The sequence below is a fragment of the Carassius carassius genome, chromosome 21 (genome assembly GCF_963082965.1).
Source record: "Carassius carassius chromosome 21, fCarCar2.1, whole genome shotgun sequence".
In the NCBI taxonomy this organism is placed as follows: Eukaryota; Metazoa; Chordata; class Actinopteri; order Cypriniformes; family Cyprinidae; genus Carassius; species Carassius carassius.
In genome coordinates this window covers 26,512,300-26,521,862 of record NC_081775.1, presented here as the reverse complement: position 1 = coordinate 26,521,862, position 9,563 = coordinate 26,512,300, and the positions used below count along the sequence as shown (strand labels likewise).

The 9,563-nt window shown below is 36.0% G+C and overlaps 1 long non-coding RNA gene and 1 pseudogene across 1 annotated transcript; both read right to left on the bottom strand.

Annotated features, from left to right (window-relative positions):
- Positions 1 to 2,013: 2,013 nt before the first annotated feature.
- Positions 2,014 to 5,243, bottom strand: LOC132097234 (uncharacterized). The gene is made up of 2 exons (XR_009422698.1): positions 5,144 to 5,243; positions 2,014 to 2,654 (listed from the first exon to the last, which is right to left on the bottom strand). It is a non-coding gene; the product is annotated as an uncharacterized LOC132097234 (long non-coding RNA).
- Positions 5,244 to 8,075, bottom strand: LOC132097299 (protein unc-45 homolog B-like; annotated as a pseudogene).
- Positions 8,076 to 9,563: the final 1,488 nt, after the last annotated feature.

The window sequence follows — 9,563 nt, the reverse complement described above, 5'->3', positions numbered from 1 at the left end:
TGTTTTTGACCTAAAAATAAAGCACTTAGCCCTCTGTATATGGCTGTGGGGACAAGCAGTTTTGTGGTGCTTGGAACTCTTTATAATTAATTAAAAACAAATATTGCCATATTAATGGCTCAAGAAGGTTTAATTGTTGAAATAACTCATTGTTTTATTTTAAAATATAAAAAAATCTAACCCTTAAGTGTTTTTCAAGTGTAATATTTCCGTAAAGGCTAGGGACAGAAAAATGTATATAAAAATATAAAATATAAAAACTTATATTTGCATAGAGAATATAGTGGTGGCCAAAAATATTAGAACACTTGTATTTTCACCAGTTAAAAATGGTTTTAAGGCAGTTCTTTCTTTCTTTTGTTTTTAGTGTGTCTGTAGGAAATAACAGTTTATATTTCCAAACATTCATTTTGCCGTTAATTGTAATAATCCAGTGAGATTTTTGTCTGACAGCATCCAGTGCTCCACACAGAAATCTGATCTCATCATCAAGCAGTTTGTTTGAAATGACATGAAGAAACAGAACAAACTGAGACAGACTCAATCCAGAAGAACTGTGGCAACGTCTCCAAGATACTTCAAGAAACCTATCTGCAAATACAGTGCAGTTAAAATTTTTAGGCATTTGTGTAAAAATGCTGTAAAATGAGGATCCTGTCAAAAATAATGTCATAAATAGATTTTATTTATTAATTAACTTCTATTAACTAAATTAAAGGGGTTTTGCCCTAGGTGCACTTGCACATAGTTTTTCAGCTAGCTTTGCAGGAAGGTCTCTTGAAGCCTCTTGGAGATATTATTACCTGACTAAAGCAACTTTCCATACAAATGTCCATTTTTTAGAACCATTATGTTAACATTTAAGTATCAAATATGATAAAACAGGCTTTGAAGAAACATTCATTTGTACATCTCTCAGTCACTGGATATGTTTGCCCTCAGAATGAAAACTAAAGAGGTCATTAAACTATGTATTTAAATATGAGACATTAAGACATTATTCGGAGGTATAGAATGATAACTGATATTTATATGCATTTTATGAAAGTAGTCTGATATACCGCCTTATAAATCCTATTGATTGACAGTGCAAGCTATTGTAAGGGTGGTTTCCCTTCAGTGGTTCAGGCTGTAGGATTACCGAAGGACTAAAGAAATGTTATCAGCACAATGGTATGAAACTGTACATTTCTAGTCTATTACCACCCACTGCCACTTATACCAACGACGGAAATAAGCGCAGTTACAATAGGTAAATATGTGGGAGAACGTTGCTATTAAGTGACTATATTGCATTGCAATAGGTAGCACTTCAAATTAATATCAAATCAAGACTAGTTAGCACATAATTAATAATTGAAAATGGTTTAATAACAAAATTTGGTTATGGTTAAACTTGAATTGGTTACAAAATAGATATAGTTAATTGTAACCAACATGTAAAATATTACCTGAGAGAGAAAGAGAGAGGGGGAGGTAGGGTAGAGAGATGGAGAAAAAGAGGGAGAGAGGGCAAGGCCCCGAGAAGAGAGCTCCAGCAAAGGAAAGAGTCAGCAAAGAAAAGCCAGCAGAGAGAAAGAGCCAGCAGTGAGAAAGAGAGAGCAACATAAGCCCCTTTCACACTACACGTCGGACCCGGCATATTGCCGGAACATTGCCGGGTCGCCTTCTGTGTGAAAGCAACCACGTCCCAGGATTGATTCCGGCATTGAACCCGGAAGGGACCTAGTAACATTGCTGGGTTTCGACCCGGGACGAGCGCTGTGTGAACAAAAGCCAGATCTAATGCCGTGTCGAAGTGATGACGCGCGTTATCGCGCGACTCTTTTACCGGCTGTTTTGAAGAAAGAGCAACGTTCGCGACAAAAAATATGTGCAAACTGTAATGAAGCAGAGATCAGTTATTTCCTCACTTTTCCAAACAGATCGTTTGCTTGCTTCAGTGAAAGTATAACGTGCCTAGTGTTTTCAAATCAAATTGGGTATTTTTGCTCATTGTGGGCTAAAATTTAGTTTTTATTTTTGCAATATTTTAATAAGGTTCAATAAACTGTTCAATTGTAAATTTTTATTGGTTTACTTGCACAAATAAATTAAAAAGGGTAATTGTGGTAATATCATTATGAAGAAATTGATTCCATTCATCTTCTCCAAAAAAGATTTTTATCTGTGAATCAAAACTTCACAAGTGCATATAAAATATGAAATGAGCACGTAAAATAAATAACAAATTCCACATCCACACAAACATATCATCTATTAAAAAGAACTATGCTTATCAGTAGAAAAATAAAACATATTGCAAATGGTTTGCAGTCTTTCCACTTTCCCAGAAAGCAGATCGTTCTCTATTCGCCTCTAATCATAAGTCACAATGAATTGTTTTCTGTTTAATTTGAAAATGGTTTGATGAGTCCACTATCCATGGCTCTAGACAGACAGGCGCGGGCAGCATTAATAGCATCCTGCTTCTTGGGGTTGTCCTCTAGTTTTGCCACATATGTCATGATTTTCAGCAGTTCACATTCAATGAGCTTCTTGGCTAGTTGTTCATCAGCATCCAGCATATTAAACACTGTCACAAGACCTCTGTGCTGAATTTCACGGTTGTCATGAATGCACAATCGCTGTATGATCTCAAGCCACTGCCCAGTCTGTAGATAATAAAACATAATAACAGAGCCAATCATCTTTGGTATGAGTATCTGATAGCAACATTGTTCCATGTGTACCACAATACTTAGGAAAGCAGTAGATGACAGTTTGACAAATGATTCATATACAACCCGAATTCCGGAAAAGTTGGGACGTTTTTTAAATTTTAATAAAATGAAAACTAAAGGAATTTCAAATCACATGAGCCAATATTTTATTCACAATAGAACATAGATAACGTAGCAAATGTTTAAACTGAGAAATTTTATACTTTTATCCACTTAATTAGCTCATTTAAAATTTAATGCCTGCTACAGGTCTCAAAAAAGTTGGCACGGGGGCAACAAATGGCTAAAAAAGCAAGCAGTTTTGAAAAGATTTAGCTGGGAGAACATCTAGTGATTAATTAAGTTAATTGATATCAGGTCTGTAACATGATTAGCTATAAAAGCTTTGTCTTAGAGAAGCAGAGTCTCTCAGAAGTAAAGATGGGCAGAGGCTCTCCAATCTGTGAAAGACTGCGTAAAAAAATGTGGAAAACTTTAAAAACAATGTTCCTCAACGTCAAATTGCAAAGGCTTTGCAAATCTCATCATCTACAGTTCATAACATCATCAAAAGATTCAGAGAAACTGGAGAAATCTCTGTGCGTAAGGGACAAGGCCGGAGACCTTTATTGGATGCCCGTGGTCTTCGGGCTCTCAGACGACACTGCATCACTCATCGGCATGATTGTGTCAATGACATTACTAAATGGGCCCAGGAATACTTTCAGAAACCACTGTCGGTAAACACAATCCGCCGTGCCATCAGCAGATGCCAACTAAAGCTCTATCATGCAAAAAGGAAGCCATATGTGAACATGGTCCAGAAGCGCCGTCGTGTCCTGTGGGCCAAGGCTCATTTAAAATGGACTATTTCAAAGTGGAATAGTGTTTTATGGTCAGACGAGTCCAAATTTGACATTCTTGTTGGAAATCACGGACGCCGTGTCCTCCGGGCTAAAGAGGAGGGAGACCTTCCAGCATGTTATCAGCGTTCAGTTCAAAAGCCAGCATCTCTGATGGTATGGGGGTGCATAAGTGCATACGGTATGGGCAGCTTGCATGTTTTGGAAGGCTCTGTGAATGCTGAAAGGTATATAAAGGTTTTAGAGCAACATATGCTTCCCTCCAAACAACGTCTATTTCAGGGAAGGCCTTGTTTATTTCAGCAGGACAATGCAAAACCACATACTGCAGCTATAACTACAGCATGGCTTCGTCGTAGAAGAGTCCGGGTGCTAACCTGGCCTGCCTGCAGTCCAGATCTTTCACCTATAGAGAACATTTGGCGCATCATTAAACGAAAAATACGTCAAAGACGACCACGAACTCTTCAGCAGCTGGAAATCTATATAAGGCAAGAATGGGACCAAATTCCAACAGCAAAACTCCAGCAACTCATAGCCTCAATGCCCAGACGTCTTCAAACTGTTTTGAAAAGAAAAGGAGATGCTACACCATGGTAAACATGCCCCGTCCCAACTATTTTGAGACCTGTAGCAGAAATCAAAATTGAAATGAGCTCATTTTGTGCATAAAATTGTAAACTTTCTCAGTTTAAACATTTGCTATGTTATCTATGTTCTATTGTGAATAAAATATTGGCTCATGTGATTTGAAAGTCTTTTAGTTTTCATTTTATTAAAATTTAAAAAACGTCCCAACTTTTCCGGAATTCGGGTTGTAGAACTGACTGCTGTTAATGATACATACTACTTCAGTGATCTTAACAGACAGTTTTTTTCTGGAACAGAAGAGAAGGAACAAATCACAGATTCTTGATTTTATTGCATTTTACAAAATATCCAAAAGTTTTATTTTGAATTTGATTCTGAATTTGAATCTTGCTTTCCATCTTTGCAGTGTGCGCTTGCTTACAGTTCCTCCTACAGTTTCAAAAAGTTCTAGGAAGTCACTTCCTGTTTCAGTTTCTAACTGCAGTCCTTTAGCACATTTTGTTCTCATTTCTTATTGATCTTGGTCTTAATGCATTTTGTTTTTGGATTTTTCTGCCTGGCTATTTTGGTTCTGAATTCTGCCTTTCCTAAATTGTTAGCTTTTAATATGTAATTTTTGGGGTTTTAGAGCAACTAAAATGTTTTTAGATCATCACCAGATGACAGATGGGACATTTTTTATAACACTTACCGAAGTTTGTCATTCAAGGCAGCCAGATTTGTAAGACCCAGCAGAGCTTCAAAGATTTCTAGACCATCTCGTTCTGAGTTTAGCGAGGTCTCACAACTTCATATATCTGTTTTGGAAAGGAAAGATATATGGAAAATGAGGTATTCGATTTGTATATGCTCAAAAAACATGCAAAATAAGATACTGTGTTTCAATTATTGTGCAATGTATACATATCTTTTAACGTCTCAAAAAATTATTTTAGAGCATTTCATCTATGACTTTTGTAGTGATAAACATGTAAAAGGTTATCTTACCCTCTCGCCAGGGAAGGCGATTTCAGGGTTGGAGACGGCTGCTATCTTTACCAGAGCATGGTTGGCTATTTTTCCTTTGTCAGTTCCCTCAAGGGCTGATTTACTGAAGTATCTACTGGGGTTGCGTTTGGTCTGTGGACTTTTAACTTTCCTCCACATTGAGCTACAATTGTGCCATGACCTTTAATATTTTCTGCCAAGGCAAGAAACACTCTGGGTGGACAAAAATAGTAAGAGCATTAACTTTAGCAGCAAAAAATCATCAGCCCATATTAGATTTTAGAATGCTAGCTTTAGCATCAGGGTCTAGATTTAAAAACACAGGATGTAATGCAGAAATAAATTACAATAAAAAAAGTTTAATCAATCAATTTCTCCAAATCAATCAATCAATCAATAAATAAATAGTCTTTTATTAAATGTGGTTTCTAAATGTCTTTTGAATTTCAATGCTTTCATTCGATGAAGTCAGTAATTCAGTGTAAAACAAGCTGTGTTTGCTGCCAACCCTATCAGAACAGACTTTTGACCCATTTTTGAGTCTTACCTTGCTAGCATCTTTTTGGTCTGATCATTCAGGATAGAATGATCTGCTTTGACCATGACAGCGAGAACGGATGTGACTCCAGCTTTCAATAGCTTCTTCACTCGCCTTTCAATGAAGTCCTTCTTATCCTAAAGCACAAGAAAAATGTTTTAAAACGTAGCTATATATTAACTCGTCCAGCATAGCGTTTCAAGCAGTGACATCACAGACCTTATTTAAAACAAATTATAATTCTTGTATACTAAGCATACATTTATTGAGAAACTACATGGAGTATTTGTAGTTTTAAAGATTGATTAGCCACATCACAGGATTCTGTGTATGTTACCTTCGGGTGCTGCTCAGGGACGTGTTGTTTGGAGAACTTGGCCAGCTGCACCATCTCAGGGATGATCTCTTTCTTGTCATAGCTGTTGGTGCAATTGACCAGGGTGCAGGCGACCGCATAGAGGATGGTCTTATCTTTTGACTAGAAGAGAACAATGATGTGTTACCATTTGTACATTTATATGTAAATCACTATTAAATCATATGGATTGAAAAAATCTGCACAACTGATCAGGTTAATTAAGTCTTTTTATCTTTTAACACACACCTTGGCAAGTTCAAACATGGCCCTTAGGGCTGCTTCATCCTCAACAAAGTCATCTTTTACGTCAGCATCTTTTGTAAGATAAGCCAAACCTTCAACGGCCGATTTCCTTGTACGCACATCAAGTGTAGGGTTGCAGAGTCACCTAGAATAAACCAAATCTAGTTGAAATGCAATGCTGAACCACTGCCACTGCTGACAATGTAAATCAAAGTCTTCAGTGTCACATCCTTCAAAAACCAATATACTTATTTGCTGCTCTAGAAGCATTTCGTATTATTATCAATGCTGAAAACAACCACTAAATTGAAGTAAAAAACTGAATTTATTTGAAGTATAAATCTTTTGAAAATTACAAGTGTCTTTACTGTTGCTTTTTTAGATCCAAATCCAAATCTTACTGACCCCAAACCTTTGAACGCTACTTTATGTTTGAACACAGCTCCTGCAAAATTATATTCAAATATCATATGAGTCCTACAAATGAAGAATAGCTGGCATGCTCACTTTCTGCACTGCTTGGCCAGTTTCTCAGTGGAGCCCTCAGCAAATTGTCTCAGGCTGTAATCATCTCCTCCAGCGGATCCCAGTTTACACAGACCCTGAGAAAATAAATTGGATGTATCATGTTACTTATGCAAAAATATAACAACTGATCTTGTTCAATAACTAATGAACACTACAACAAACACAGTTTGAATAGTGCTTAAAGTGTCTGCTCACCACAAGGGCTCTTATCTTGATCTTCTCATTTTTAGTTTTCTTGTACATGTCCTTCAGCAGAGTTACTCCATTGCTGATGAAGAAGGAGGCCTTGCTGGTTTTGGTGGACGCGTGAATGAGGGCCTCCACTGCTACCAACTGGTCCACTTCTCGCTCAGATCCACACAGAGCCACCATCATCTCCATAACCCCCTGACGATCCGCAAGGACGTTGCCCTCATCGAAAGGCCCCTGAAGAATGCCTGACAGAGTATTTATTGCATGGATGTTTTTATCCATGTCGTTGGGGTCAAATTGCTCCTGTTAATGGTAACCAGCGACATTAATTATCAACTCCACATAGATGTTTATATTCAATCCTAGTTTTGTAGTGAAAGTGGAACTTACTTAATATATTCATCACAGATATCTCTGAAGTTATCTCTCTCAGGGTCAAAGCGCATGTCATCGTAAAGCTTGTTGAGGAGAACGCTAGCAATCAGCTGTGTGTTTTCTGTCAACGGTAACTGATCCGGAAGATCTGGAACCTGACCGCAGACCTTCAGAATCTTCTTCGGACCTATTTCCATAAAAACATCATGTGACATGATGTCATTGCTGTCCTCCTAGCAGTACAAATCGCACATACACACTTAGCAATTTGCTTGTGAAATTTACAAACGTTTTTATGAACAAATCTCTATTCTCCAAAAAGTTTCATACTAAATTATATTCTAAGCATACGAAATTTACCATTCATATGCAAAAAGCACATACTCTGTATGTCCTTATAATCATGTTAAGATTAAATTTATATTAGAACAAAGGCTATAAAAAAGTGCTTTGGGTGCATTTTATGCAAATAATTATCCTCATACACACAGTTGCTCAGTTAGAATACTCCAAATAAATTAAAGCACGTGCACAGCTATCCACTGTTATTATGACATTGATATATTTATGAACTAAAATGATTAATAACAAACCATGGTCAATGGTGAAAAGGCCTTTGGAGTTATTCGTGTTTTTCTTGTCTTTTCTTGGCACATTCTTGGTCAGGAGTTTCAGAGCCTGGTCTCGGCCGTGTCTAGATACCTTCCTGCTCGCGATCATTTCCAACAAGGCAAGTAGAATTTCCTTCAAGTCCTTACTGGAGTCTGCCAGTCATTGGACAAGAGCAATTTGCAATTTATCTCAATTGCACTCAGTCGGGTCAATTATGACAATCTTCAGTAATGTTCCTCTGAATTCACATCTGCTCAGATATCTTCTCTTACCGAGTACAAGGGCCTCTTCTTTGCCGTAATTTCTCTTGTCTCCTCCAGAAAGGGAGTCTTAGACCGCAGTGGCCAGAACAATCTCTTCATTATCTACAGCCATAATGCTGCACAGCTTTCTGATTCCTACCCTGTGGATGATGGCAGTTGTCTTTAAAACCCAAACATATTATTAGCACAGATATTTTAAACAAATGGTCACAAATACAGTGAAAAGAGGAAGTGCACCAAGACGACTGATGTTCCTTTAAGATCCCATGCAATTAAATGGGTGTTTTGTGGCCTTTATTTCTTATTAGCTTACTGCTTTCATCGCATTTGTTTCTGCAACTTGCAATAACATTCTAGTTGGTATTTTTTTTTGTTTTATATATATATATATATACTACTTATTATCACTACATTATATATGTTACATTATATATTATACATGTTGTTTATGCAGAGTAATTAATTAGATTTCATATTTTTTTTAAGTGTTAGTATTAATACCTATATATAAAATGTTTTGTGGTTTTAAAATAAAATAAAAAAATTTTTTTTACCCCAATGAGCTAAAAACACAAGCCTCACAGACAGAAAAAACTTTAACTTTTTGCCCAATATATTCAGTCATTGATATAAAATCACTATAAATGCCCTGTTACTGTAAAAGATTTTTCCATTTTGTTGGAAAAGCTTATTTATTTACAAACAAATACTATTTCAGTCCTTCTCATTTTCATATTTAATTCAAATTCAATTTTTGTAATTATTTGTGAAATTTACTATCAATTTCTGAGTGAAAATTGTTTTTGTTTCTGTGTATACTGTACATAAAGGGCAATGAATGATGAGATATTTTCACTGACAATCCTGATACATTTACGTAATCAAGATACACTACTGTTTGGGGTTAATTAATTAATTAGCATTAATTCAGTATTTATTATATATTCTTTGAAAATGTATTACGGTAAATAAAATAAAAAGAATTTTCTCAGAAAAGACACACTGAACTGATCAAAACATGACATTGAAAACATTTATAATATTTACAAAGGATTTCTCTTTTAAATAAACCGTGTTATTTTTAAAAAATGTTTAGAGTACCAAATCTGCATATTAAAATGATTTCTAAAGGATCATGTAACACTGAAAACTGGACTAATGGCCACTGAAAATGTAGCTTTGCCATCATCATTATTAATTACATTTTTTAATTTGTTCAAATAGAAAACTGTTATTTTTAATTGTAATAATATGTTGTTTCTGTATTTTTGATCAAATTGATTACAGCCTTGGTGAGCACAAAATACTTTT